Below are 13,660 nucleotides of genomic sequence, written 5' to 3' on the forward strand. Positions count from 1 at the left end.
GGCACAAAAATTGATGCTTAGTATAAGCACCAAGGTGAAAAATTCATCCATTCTGAAATATTCTGGCTAAATCTTTAAGCACGTCTCTGTTTTAATGGGAAGTAGTATCGTAGGAAGAGTTTCATGGTTAAAAACCTGCGTTCACTGGTAGAAGAGGGACACTTGCGACGCTTCAGACTTTCCAGCACACCGTGAAATTGAAAAGTGAGTGGGATGGAAAATGGAACTCTGAGGGTGCAAAACAGCATTTTTGAACTACTTGGGCAAAGAGGTCTAATTCTGCCGTCTTTATCGTGCGCAACACTGAAATGCGCCCTACGAACTTTTGTAAGATTTAATGCGACTCGCGGTGTACCTATTCGCAGCATGCCCCATGTGAAACTAAGTGTAGTCATCCTACCATTCACTGGAGAGATATTCGGTGCTAGCTTTAAAGACAATTCAGGCGTTGCAGTGAAAATTAAAAGTATAAGAAACATATTTGCAAATAGCTTCTGGCCTTTCCAGTTTTTGACCTTAACATACTGCAGGACATTGACTTCTTGCGGTTGACTTTTAGCATATTGCACGCCTTACCTCTTGAATTTTTTCGCATTTGACTATGGCCCTCAAATTTGCGCCCTTCGGGTTCTATCCTAGATCACGTCAGCTGTTCATGGTGCTGACGGGTGATAACGCTCTGAGTTCACCTCTCTGTTGTTAACTGAACTCATGTCCGTCTTGCACAACAACCGTAGCGTTTCTACAACCTAAACGATGTTTCCGCCCGGGATCGAACCGGGGGCCTTCCGCGTGTTAGGCGGATGTGATAACCACTACACCACGGAAACAGCTGACGGCTACTGATGAGCCGGCTGGTCGGGAGACAGGGGCCAACCGACTGACTTCGACTTGACCAGCTCTCCGAGAGCGGGTCCACCTCAAGTGAGGGCTGACCAGTCGGTCAGCCATGGCGTCCCAACTACTGACGTCATGTTGGACTACTACCGGAGCTGTAGCCCGAGTGGTAGAACGCTCGCTTCGCGTGTGATATGTACGAGGGTCGATGACCGCAGCTCACGAACGTGAGTTTTGGGGTTTATATGACAGGGAATGTTTTACATTAGAAAATATTCAAGTAAGCGTGGGATAAGATGAAGGAAACTCCTTAAAGCTATTGGTATACTTTAAGATAGAAAAGACTGGTCTAGACAACACCCTGTCCCTTTTAAGTAAATATGCTTCTCGACAGCATTATCTATTTACGTCATCATACCTGCCACAGCGTGATTGAGACCCAAATGTCAGCCGTCATATCTGAAAATCACGCTCACGAACGCCAGAGATGAACGATTTGATTATTTTATTCTTTTTTGACTTGATCGCTGTATTGGGTGTGGAATCACGGTAATTGAATGACGTTATTTTGACGCCAAAAGTACCAAGGTGACCTTGAAATACCCTGCTCCAAAATAGTCCTCCCACTCGCACGGGCGTGTGGATCAGAAGCTAAAGCGATTAGATTTGAAGAAGTGACGGCTGTGAACTACACCAAATGATCTTCAAAATGCCTATTTCGGTTTTCTCCCTCGCCCTAGAAACGACAACAGTCCCCTCAATATGTGTGATGAGTGATGACAACTACACCACGGAAACAGCGGGCGCTTCCTGATGAGCCGGCCGGTCGGGAGGCAGGGGCTGACTGACTGACCTCGACATGACCAGGTCTTCGGGAGCGTGTCCACCTCAAGTCAAACCTGATTTTTCGGTTAGCCATGACGTCCTAACTTTTGACGTCACATCCCAAAACCACTGGGGATGTAGCTCAAGTGGTAGAGCGCTCGCTTAGCAAGTGAGAGGTACGGGGATCGATACCCCGCAGCTCCAAATCGTACAGTTTAGCGTCAACATGTCGACAGAGACGTCGGGATGGGGAGGAGGATAAGTTAAGAAGGGGAAGCGCAACAAACACGGCGGATGATCTACGGAGGGATGCTTTTTTGAAATAAATGCTGGGAGGCTGAAATCGTTAAAGCTTTTGCATTCCAAAGTGTCATAAAATGTTTCGGTCAAAACAATATCGAAAACGGACTGCGCGGGAAATATATTTGCTCCCTTGGCAAATGGCAAGGGACCAGTTATCCGCTCAGTACCCCAGGCACCTCTTCAGGGGGATGCAAAGACCCAAAGACACGACTTGGAGCTGCGGGGTATCGATCCCCGTACCTCTCACATGCTGAGCGAGCGCTCTACCACTTGAGCGACAGCTCCGGTAGTACTCCAACATGACGTCAGTAGTTGGGACGCCATGGGTGACCGACTGGTCAGCCTGCACTTGAGGTGGACCCACAACAAAAGAGCTGGTACGTCGAGGTCAGTCGGTCGGCTCCTGCCTCCCGACTGGCCGGCTCATTAGGAGGCGTCAGCTGTGTCCGAGGTGTGGTAGTTATTACATCCGGCTGACATACGGAGGGTCCCGGCTCAATCCCGGGAGGAAGCAGCCTTTGGCATGTAGAACTGCTGCGGTGGTTGTTGGGCAAGTTCTGTACCAGGCTAGTCAACAGTACGCATATTGTGTCACCATGTTACTAGCCGTCTGCCCAATGGGCAGTTGGAGTGATCTGGAACAACAATAGGGAGGTGGGACGTTAAGGGGCATGGTCAAGTGACAAAAAAAGTAAACTGCCAGGCAGTCAAGCAGGATAAATGTTAAACGCACGTGGACAAAACTGAAATGAGTCAAGGGCAAAGAGGCCAAGATAATGCAAGCAAATTTCGAAAAGTCATCTGAGCTAGAAGTTAGAGACAAAAGTCAAGTGGACATGTGGGATGATATTATGTAACAATGTCCCTCCCAACTTGAATGAACGCCCGTTGTCCCATCATGGGGACGGAACTAAACGGCCAATCAAACCGGTTGACAGCCCAATGCTCTGAGTCTATTGCATCGAATGACATGAAACCCTCAGCGTTCGATGCCGCTTGGTCGATAGCCTATCCTTTCCAGACAATGGTGACCTTTAGTGCGGTGAAAGAGTACCAAATGCATAAAAAATAAAAGAAAATATGTTGCCAGACCACCCAACCTCCGAGCCTTTGGCACTGATGACCGTGAAACCTTCACCAATTGATGCGCTATAGTCGACATCCTATTCTTCCCAGAATATGGTGATTCTGGGTTAAGTCACGGGCACCAAAATTCAGCCCAAATCACCAAAATTGGTTACACACAACCACATGCTCCAAGCCTATGGCACCGAACACCACGAAACCTTCATCATTCGTTGCGCCATAGTCGATATGCCATCCTTTCCAGAATATGGGGCTCATATTTTGTCAGCAAAGAGGGATGAAAGTTTCACAAGCCGATATTTGATGCATATTTATTCCGCAGCTACGACATGACTTGAACAGTTCCAAATGTTTACTTTGCTCAGAGGAAAATAATAACGCGAGTAACATAATTATAGTAATAACACATTACGGCAGCAATAAATAACATCCAAACTCCGCCCTGCTTCAGGATCGTGGAGTTTGCATACTCCTTTCTGATCTGAACCACCACCGTTTATGGTGCGGCTCTAAGCGCAACTTCGAACTTTTGCGCCGACGAACATTTTAGATAACAAACGCAAGGCGCAGCGCGCACTCTGCTGCAACATACACATACATTTCCAACCGAACAGTTGCAAAGGTGTTTACGCTCATGCACTACTTCCATGCACACTTTTGTCGTCGAACCAACGCTACCACACAGGGATGCAAGTACATAAAAATTGGGAAGGTGAAAGCCTTACTTTGCAAGAGAGAGCCATGCTTGGAAGGGCGTGGGCCCTGCTCCCTCACACTAAGATGAGCAGATGAGTTGCAGCATGCAACTAAATTGGATAATGTGATATGAGACAAGGCGTCCTCCATACGGTGTTCGGCTTTGGAGAGAGCGCCGTGGATCCAGGATTTGGTCCCGAGTAAGCCTCTTCACGGCCGGCCAAGAGTTATTTTTAACGTGGCTGCGTCAGCTTTTATTTCTATTTTAAACGTGCATCTGATGCATTTCATCATGGGACTTACCAAGAACCTAGCATGTGCGTTTGTCCATTTTGGCGTATTCCGTTTGGTTGGCTGCCAATGGGTACATGTAGCAGCGCTATATCCTCATTTGGGTTTGTAAGGTACCTCTCCAAGAGCGTATGAAAACCAAGAGCTACGATCTGGAGCTGCGGAGTATCGATCCCCGTACCTCTCACATGCTAAGCGAGCGCTCTACAACTTGAGCTACAGCCCCGGTAATTCTAAAAAATGCCGTCAACAGTTGGGACGCCATGCCTAACCAATTGGTCAGCCTCCAGTTGAGGTGGACCCGCTCCCGAAGAGCTGATCATGTCGAGGTCAGTCGGTCGGCTCATGTCTCCCAACCAGCCGGCTCATCAGGAGCAATCGGCTGTTTCCGTGGTGTAGTGGTTATCACATCCGCCTAACACGCGGAAGGCCCCCGGTTCGATCCCGGGCGGAAACATCGTTTAGGTCGTAGGAACGCCTTGGTTGTTGTGTGAGACGGACATCAGGTCAATTGACAACAGGCAGATAAGCTCAGAGCATTATCACCCGTCTGCCACATGAACAGTTGACGCGATCTAGGATTGAAATCGAAGGTCGGAAATTTGAGCGACATAGTCAAATTCGAAAAAATTCAAGAGGCAAGACGTGCGATATGATAAAAGTCAGACGCAGGAAGTCAATATCCTGCATTAGGTGCAGGTCAAAAACTGGAAAGGGCGGAAGCTATTTGCAAACATATTTCTTATCTTTTTTGATATCGCCTGCAACGTCTGAATTGTTCTTAAACCTAGCACCGAGTATGTATGAAGTGAATGGTAGGATGAATACACTTAATTTGGCATGGGGCCTGCTGCGAATAACTACATCGCGCGTCGCATTCAATCTCATAAAGTTCGTGGCACGCATTTCAGTGTTGCGTACGATAAAGGCGGCAAAATTAGACATATTTGCTCAAGTAGTTCAAAAATCTTGTTTCAACCCTCGAAGTTCCAATTTCCATCACACCACATCATTCACTTTTCAATTTCACGGCGTGCTGGGGAGTCTGAAGCGTCGCAAGTGTCCCTGTTCTACCAGCGAGCACGAGTTTTCAACCATACAATCCTTCTTAAGACCCTACTTTTCCAGAATCTTTCAGAATGAATGATTTTTTACATTGGTGCTCATGCTAGGCCTCGAGGTATGTCCTTGTTATGCTTTTTCGTATTGAGCAGTGGTTGAAAAATCCTGCCACCGATCGTGCCATTTCAGGTCAGCTACGTAACTTGGTGGCAAGAGTGTAACCTGCCGCAAGGCGGGATGCAGTCCGACCTGCATTCTGAATTCAACTGACCTCGCGCGACTGATGTCACTGGCCGCAGACTATACCCGTCAAGGACGATTAGCGAGCGTCAAAAGCAGCTCGAACTCACCACGCCATGGGAAAGTGGATCGGAATGTAGGCGCTCTAAATAACTGGCCTGAGATGGGCAGATCAGTTCCAGTATGCAACTAAACTGGATGCTGTGATATGGGACAAGGCGCCCTCCACTCAGCGTCGTGGCTGCGTGAAGTACCTCGCGTACCTGGAATAAGCGTTTGCCCATTTGGACGAGTTGTTTTTAAGGTGTTGATGCCAGCTTACTGAAACTTTAGATTCCATTTCCGTTTTGGTGGTGCATTGGTGCGTTTTATCATGCGCTTTTATCATGCATCTGACTTCTCCGTTTATCTTAATTGATGTATTTCGTTTGGCGGGTCGCCAGTGAGCACATGTAGCAACGCTATATCCCCATTTGGATTTGTAGCATACCTCTCCAGTGGTGTGTGTAAATCAAAGGTATAATGTGGAGCTGCGGGGTATCGATCCCCGTACCTCTCACATGCTAAGCGAGCGCTCTACCACTTGAGCTACAGCCCCGGTGGTTTTCAGATACGTCGTCCGTAGTTGGAACGCCATGGCTAACCGAATAATCAGGTTTCACTTGTGGTGGACCCACCCCCGAGGAACTGGACATGTCGAAGTCAGTCGGTCGGCTCCTGTCTCCCGAACAGCCAGCTCATCAGGAGCAATCACCTGTTCCCGTGGTGTAGTGGTTATCACATCCACTCAACACGCGGAAGCCCCCCGGTTTAATCCCGAGCATAAACGTTGTTTCTCTGGTAGAAACACTACGGTTGTTGTGTATGGTCAAAATGAAGTTAGTTATCAGCAGACAGATAACGTCAGCATACATCTCCCGTTTTCAATCACGTTTTGTGCTACATAATGCAAAAAGTTGGGCGTGTCTAATAATCATTGCAGGAGAAACAAGTATAATCGAATAACATAACAATAGTGGCCGTACCCGAGCTTCTGAATAGAAGTGAACAGCTCAAACTCATGGACACCTATGCAAGGACACGACGAGAAAGGGTCAAAACACGAATAAAACGATATTTGCTTCAGCAAACTCGTCCAGCACTAGTTACCGCCACCTCTCGGCAAGTTGAAGTAAGAATGGCTTCATTGTCAGCCATGAAGACGATATGCAACTGCACACGGTACTAGCCTGCACTGAATTGGTTGGGAGGAACATTTCCCTGGAATGCCTATCAGCTTAAGACTACCATGCATTGACTTCGCACCCGCCCGATCTTTTGCCATTGGACTTCATGGCATGAGCTAGCCTGGAAGACAAAGTCCTCGAGGGACAATGGCAGCAAACCATCAAGAGCCCATGGCCGCATTCAAACTTGAGACGAGCCGAATCACCACCGACCAGACAGGCAGGACAAGCTGACCATCTGCAGCAGGTTCAGCCGTTGCGCTTTCTGAACAGCCAGGAGACCACCCTGTAGCATCTTTTGTAGTCCCAATTTGACGGATGGGGCACCTCTGATTACCATCAACAGGAGAAATGCCCATCAGTCTAATCAGCCAAGAAGTAATAATTCCCACCAGTCCATATGACTGTTAAAACTAACGTTCAGTACTTGCCCGACCTGTCGCCACTGGACTTCACGCGATCAACAGGAATGCACATAAGATTAAGCTTAAGCACTGGGGTTCTAGCCCCTTCCCCCCCCCCCCCCCCCCGCTCATCCTGGAAAGTGTGATTGTGACGCTCTGCATCTAACGCTTAAATGGATGATGTGTGTTCGTGAATGTTGGAGCCAGGTTTCTTGATACATGTATCGTTGAGGATGACAGCATATTGTACATTTGTCTGCCTCTTGTCAGGTTGTCATGTCATCTTGTCATCTCAAGTCTCAAGGACAAGGCAGAGAAAACCATCAAGAGCCATGGCCGCACTCAAACTGAGATGAGCCGCATTACCACGACCAGACAGACAGGACAACCAACCATCTGAAGCAGGTTCAGCTGTTGCGCTTCCTGCACCGTCAGGAGACCACCTGGAGCGTCTTTGGTTTTCATTATTTGAGGGATGGAGTATCTCAGGCTATCATCAGCAGGAGAATCACCAGTCTGAGCAGCCCACAAGCAGGATTTCCCACCAGCTCGTAGGAATGTCCGGGGCTAATGTCCTAGGGCGAGTACTGAACGTTAGTTCAGTCTTCAATGGACTTCGTGCGATGCAGGAATGCACATCAGCTTAAGCTTCATCATTAGGGGTTTCCCCCCCCCCCCCCCGCCTTGGGAGGTGTGATTGTGACGCACCGCCATCTAAAGCTTAGATGCATGATGTATATTCGTGAATGTTGGCGCCAGGTTTCTCTGATACATGTCACGGTGAGGATGACAGTCATATTGTTGTCTGCTTCTTTCAAGGTTTTATATCCTCCAGACAATCTGACCTAGTTACAGTCGAACCTATATGACGGTAGACGTCTGCATCCAGAGATTAGGGTGCAAATGCGCATTATGGCATGCATTGTTCAGGAAATAGGAGATTAATGGTGATATCCATTATGCACGTGCATTGTAGGCATATATGTATCCTATTATCACTGTGCATTGTAACGCTATGCTGCTGCTGCATGGATAAAGTAAAGATCGTGTCGTTAAAGGGTCATGGGCATGTTACCAGACAGTGCAGGAATGAAGGCAACAAGCTTATAGCAATAATTGTTTATAACTGGGCTTGCTTCATCCTGCCTTATGCCTACTTTAACACCTTCTCATGCACCCCCCCCCCCCCCCGCCGTCATTTCAGCTGTTTCCGTGGTGTAGTGGTTATCACATCCGCCTTACACGCGGAATGCCCCCGGTTCGATCCCGGGCGGAAACATCGTTTAGGTTGTAGAAACGCTACGGTTATTGTGTGGGACGGACATGTGGTCACTTCACAAAAGAGAGATAAGTTCAAAATGTTGTCGCCCGTTTACCCCATGAACAGTTGGTGCTATGTAGGATGTTGAATGGTGAAATGGTGCAAAATCAACTGCCACGGGAATGGTGAAGAGTTCAGGAATGGTGATAACGCAGGAATGTGATGCCCCACATAAATTAAACGTAAAAAATTCATAAGGACATTTGCAAAAGCTGAGCTGAACCAATATCCATAGAAGTCAGATGGGTAGATATTATCGTATTATATACAATAGCCAAGCGTTTGCATGCTTTCTTGGCTGGTCTAATTTAAATTTTATAAATGTTCCTCGTGTATCTTTTGCAGTTGGAATCATGCCTCTAGTGGCCTCGGTTGCCGAGACATAGCTCAAAGTGTGAAAAAGACTCGGCCGCAGGCCGCGTGCGGTGCTGGCGGTCTCTGGCGGTCGCTGGCGGGAGAGAGCCATTTCGTATGCGCTCTCTGCGACATAGCCGAACCTATTCTATGGGATCGGCGATTGATCGTGGGACGTGGCCGGTAATTTTTGTCCCTTCCATCAACTGTCAGCCTTTTGAATGATGACAGCACGCACTGCCGTTGCATTAAACAGCATTAAACAGTAATGTATTGAAGAGTTAAAAACGGTCGGTAGCGGCCAAATCAATTTTCTTGGTTCGTGCACATGTGACACTACCATCTATACGACGTGATTGTCCGTTTGATTCCCCATAAATGCATGTTACTCCCGAATGCGCCCGGTGCTCTGGGTGCAGCAATGTGGCACAAAACGTGAAGAGCTGTGGAAAAGAGCAAAATCAGTACAATAAAATCCTAAGTAAATTGTATTGCAATTTGCAACGCAACGGTGCGTTGTACAATGTCGCAATACACACTGAGGATGTAATTGCCTCAGTTGTGAATGTTGGGAAACAAAATTTAGGTCTCTAGGTGCTTTGCGTGCCGAGATATAGCGGTAAACTTAAAAACGCGTCAAAAACGGCCGATTTCAACGTGTCTGACGTTTGCACGTGCCACGTGTCACGTGGCGCAAAAACTCATCCAAGTGCGATGGCCCATTTCACGCGCTATCGCACTGTGCAAGTTTCATGTCGCTGTGGCCCTTGATTACCAAGCCATGGTTTCGGGAAACGGAGCGTGTCGGGCCGTCGGCCGGTCGTCTTGAAATTAGTGTCGTCCGTGTGAACCTATGGGATTTTTGCGTTTCTTTTCGCCCGCCACGCGCTCATTTTTTGCGAAATGCAGAATTTTGACGCCACTCTGTTACACGCTGCCATCGGATCTCGGTCGCGCGCAAAGTTGATGGAAAAATCTTTATCGTTCGGCCTCTGTGTGAGATAACGGACGCGCACGCATACACACACACTGTTCCTTTAGTAGTACAGAATTTATAAAAAGTAGACATTTCTTTAAAAATTGGCTGCAGCGGCTTAACTGTTTTTGAAGCCAACACTGAGTGCGTATGCAATAAATGGTAGTATGAAAACACTTGATTCCAATGAGTCCCGCGGCGGATAAATGCGCCGCGCGTCACATAAAATCTTACAAAAATTCGCAGGCCACCTTTAAGTGCCGCGTACGATAAAGGCGGCAGATTACGACGTTCTTGCCAAATTAGTTCAAAAATGTCCTTTACTCTCTCGGAGTTCTTTTTGCGAATTGCAATTTACGGTGTTCTGGGAAGTCTGAAGGGTCGCAAATGTTCCCTTCCACCAGTCGAGCACAGGTTTTTGACCATGAGACCCTTCTTATGACGCTACATCAGATTAGCACAAATATATTTGTTAAAGATTTAGTCAGCATCTTTTGCAATGAATGGATTTTTTAGATTGGTGCTCATGCTAAGCATCGATGTTTGTGCCTGTTTTGCTTTTTTGTGCCGAGCAGTGTTTGAGAAACCCCGTCACCGATCGTGCAATTTCAGGCTAACTACATAACTGGGTGGCAAAAGTGTGACCTGGCGCAAGGCAGGATACAGTCCGACCTGCAACTTTTAATTCACCTGACCTAGTGCAGTCGTTACCGCCGGCCACAGACCACACCTGTCAAGGACAATTAGCGAGCGTCAAAAGCGACTCGAGCCCGCCACGCCATGCGAGCGAGGATCGACAGGCAGGCACTCTAACCAACTGATTTTTCAGAACTCAGAACTTTCAGAACAGAATTTTTCAGAATCAGGCAGCGCCAGTAAATGAATTCAGCCTTCCAGCAAATGAATTCAAACCAATTGAACAAGTGGAGATAACGACATGGAGTGGACAAGAAGTTAAGAAGCACGCCTTTCAAAAAAGAATCCCTTTGTAGATCATCCACTGAGTTTGTCGTGCTTCCCCTTCTTAACTTATCCCCCTTCCCACCCCGACGTCTCTGTCAACGCTAAAATGTACTATTTGGAGCTGCGGGGTATCGATCCCCGTGCCTCTCACATGCTAAGCGAGCGCTCTACCACTTGAGCTACAGCCCCGGTGGTTTTGAGAAATGATGTCAAAAGTTGTGACGTCATGGCTAACCGAAAATTCAGGTTTGACTAGTGCCATAATCCAACATTTGAATAAAAGTATACAACTAACACTCACGGGAAAACATGCAAGGCCACGACGAGAAAGGGTCAAAACACGAGCAAAAGTGATGTTCGCTTCAGCAGATAATTCCAGTGCTGCTACCGCCACCTCTCGGCAAGCTGAAGTCAGAATGACTCCATCAAGAAGGTAGGACATCGCACATGGCACGGGCTTCACTTAAATTAATTTCATATTGCTCCTCATTTAAAGCATTCAAAGCATTCAAAGCATTTAAGGCATTCTCCAAATTTACAGCAAATAGACAGCAACCAATGAATAACTGGCAGAATTTGTTGAGGGGCGTGTCATCCTTTCCACGGGGTAACCAAAATAGCCATTTCAAAGATAATGCGGTGTATTTCACAGCCCTCACATTCTTCCTACCCAGTCACCTCCAATTTCTGAGCTACATCCCCGCGAAAGTAGAAAGACTTTTGGAAGGGAGTATTTGAAGGTAACCTTGGTATTTATGACCTTGTAATCACGCCATTATTCAAATGCTGTCATTCGATAACCAATGCAGCAATCAAAACCAAAAACATGACGTGATCAGGTCTCCCATTGTTGGCGTTTATGAGCACGATTTCCAGATATGACGGCTGTCAGCTGGCTCTCAATCAATGCTGTGCTAGTTATGATGGCATTATTAAACCATGATGTCGAGGAGCATATTTACTGAAAGGAAAAATTCTGCCGTTTAGAGCAGTCTTTTCTTCCTTAAAAGATACTACTAATTATAAGTGTACTTGTTTCATCTTTCCTGATGCTTACTTCAATATACTCTAATGCGAAACAATGCATTCCATACAAGACCCAAAATTCGCCATCCGGAGCTGCGGAGTATCGATCCTCGTACCTCCCACATGCTAAGCGATCGCTCTACCACTTCAGCTACAGCCCCCGTGGATATCAAATATGACGTCAATAGTTTGGACGCCATGGCTGACCGACTGGTCAGCCTTCACTTCAGGTTAACGCACTTCTAAAAAGCTGGTCATGTCGAGGTCAGTCGGTCGGCTCCTGTTTCCCAACCGACCGGCTCACGAGCTTGCGCCAGACGTTTCCGTGGCGTAGTGGTTATCACATCCGCCTAACACGGGGAAGGCCCGGGTTCGATCCTGGGCGGAAACATCGCTTAGTTTGTAGAAGCGCCAAGGTTGTTGCGTAAGGACCAAATGAAGTCAATTGACAATATAGATATTAGGTTAGGACGAAATCGCCCGTTTTGTATTATGTTTTGTGCTACTTGCCGCAAGAAGTTGGGCATCACTAATGATCATCACAGAAATAACACGTATAATCGATAACCTAAGAATAGTGCGATAACCGAGCATGTGAATAAAAGTAGCCAAGTTAGACTCACAGACAAATTTTGAAGAACACCAGGAGAATGACCAAAAACGCGAGCAATGACGACATTTACTTCAGCAAATGCGTCAAGCACTGCTGCCGCCACCCCTCGGCAAGTTGAAGTAAGAATGTTTCCATGAAGACGGTGAGACGTCGCACACGAGCAGGCCCCCACCTAACACGCGGGAGGCCCCAAGTTCGACCTCGGGCGGAAATATCGCTTAGCTTGTAGAAACGCCACTTTTGCCGTGTAAGCCGCACATGACATCAGTTAGCAAGGGAAAAACAAGGTCAGAACGCAATCATCCGTTTGCCCCATGGCTGGGGCATAGACATTTAGGATAACAATGGAATAACGAAAAGCCATTTGCAAAAAGTATACTGGGTCAAAATTCAAACGACATATAATTCAATACCTTCCAGTCTCGAAAGGCCGGGCGAGTGTGAAGCAGCATGGTAGCCTTAAGCTGATGAGCATTACAGACAAACGTCCCTCCAACCCCGCACAGAAACGTCTGCACGTCTTCACGAACGTGTGGGTGGGAAACTGAAGGGTTTAGGTCTTTAGAAGGGTAAGGCTGGGAACTGCACCGAATGCTACTCAAAATGGATATTTCAGTTCAAAATCTCAGGCAATGGAACACCCCATTAAGCACGTGGACTCACAATGTGCGGATCAAAACGCTGCAACAGTGGCACTTCCGACCGTAACAGGTGCCGACTACCTTTAGCACATTCTGTCCTTGTCATGACGACGGTCATAGCCTCATTGGAGTTGTTGCAAACTGCAGCTGCCACTTCCCTTCCACCACATCATGATACTCTGGCATTGGCCGCGGTGTTGCTACATGCGGTCGGCAACTAGGCGCCCAATGCCTACCCTGCCGCGTCTCACATTTCAGGAGCACTTGTTAACACGCGCCGCACGCCGTGTCCTCCGCACGTCCATATGGTGTATACTTGTAGTTTTCTGATATGTCACTTGGTATTATATGAAGTCGGGTACGCCGGAGTCGGTCGGCGTCGAACCCGTTAGGCACCTGACCATGGACAGATCACGACCTCCCAATGTGGGTTAGCTCAAGGTGAGGTCAAACAAGGTGCAAATATTGATAAAGCAAAGCCTGTTGCCTTTCAGGGCTGCAGTCGTTGACAAAATAACAAATTAGCTTTCACGAAGCAATCTTTACATGGTTTCAATCTAATTCTTAAATTTCTATATGTCATGCGAAACAATTTTTGTAATGTTATATCCCATGCAGCAATAACACTACGTTGCAATGCACAGCGATAATGGGCAATATATACGTGCAATGTATATGCAAAATGAATATCACCATTAATATCCTATTTCCTGAACAATGCATGCCATAAATGCATACATTTGAACTGTAATCTCTGGATGCCAGAATTCTACCTTCATATATGTTCGGTTGTAAC

At 47.2% G+C, this 13,660-nt stretch overlaps 3 non-coding genes across 3 annotated transcripts; 2 read left to right on the forward strand and 1 right to left on the reverse strand.

The window, feature by feature from the left end:
* Nucleotides 1-757: 757 nt before the first annotated feature.
* On the reverse strand, nt 758-830 carry TRNAV-AAC (transfer RNA valine (anticodon AAC)). Its single transcript has one exon. It is a non-coding gene; the product is annotated as a tRNA-Val (tRNA).
* Nucleotides 831-4,422: 3,592 nt separating this feature from the next.
* TRNAV-AAC (transfer RNA valine (anticodon AAC)) lies at nt 4,423-4,495 on the forward strand. The gene has a single exon. It is a non-coding gene; the product is annotated as a tRNA-Val (tRNA).
* Nucleotides 4,496-8,176: 3,681 nt separating this feature from the next.
* Nucleotides 8,177-8,249, forward strand: TRNAV-UAC (transfer RNA valine (anticodon UAC)). Its single transcript has one exon. It is a non-coding gene; the product is annotated as a tRNA-Val (tRNA).
* The last annotated feature ends 5,411 nt before the right edge of the window (nt 8,250-13,660 follow it).

Source organism: Pollicipes pollicipes, unplaced genomic scaffold (genome assembly GCF_011947565.3).
Source record: "Pollicipes pollicipes isolate AB1234 unplaced genomic scaffold, Ppol_2.1 Scaffold_3087;HRSCAF=3621_pilon_pilon_pilon, whole genome shotgun sequence".
Taxonomy (NCBI): domain Eukaryota; kingdom Metazoa; phylum Arthropoda; class Thecostraca; order Pollicipedomorpha; family Pollicipedidae; genus Pollicipes; species Pollicipes pollicipes.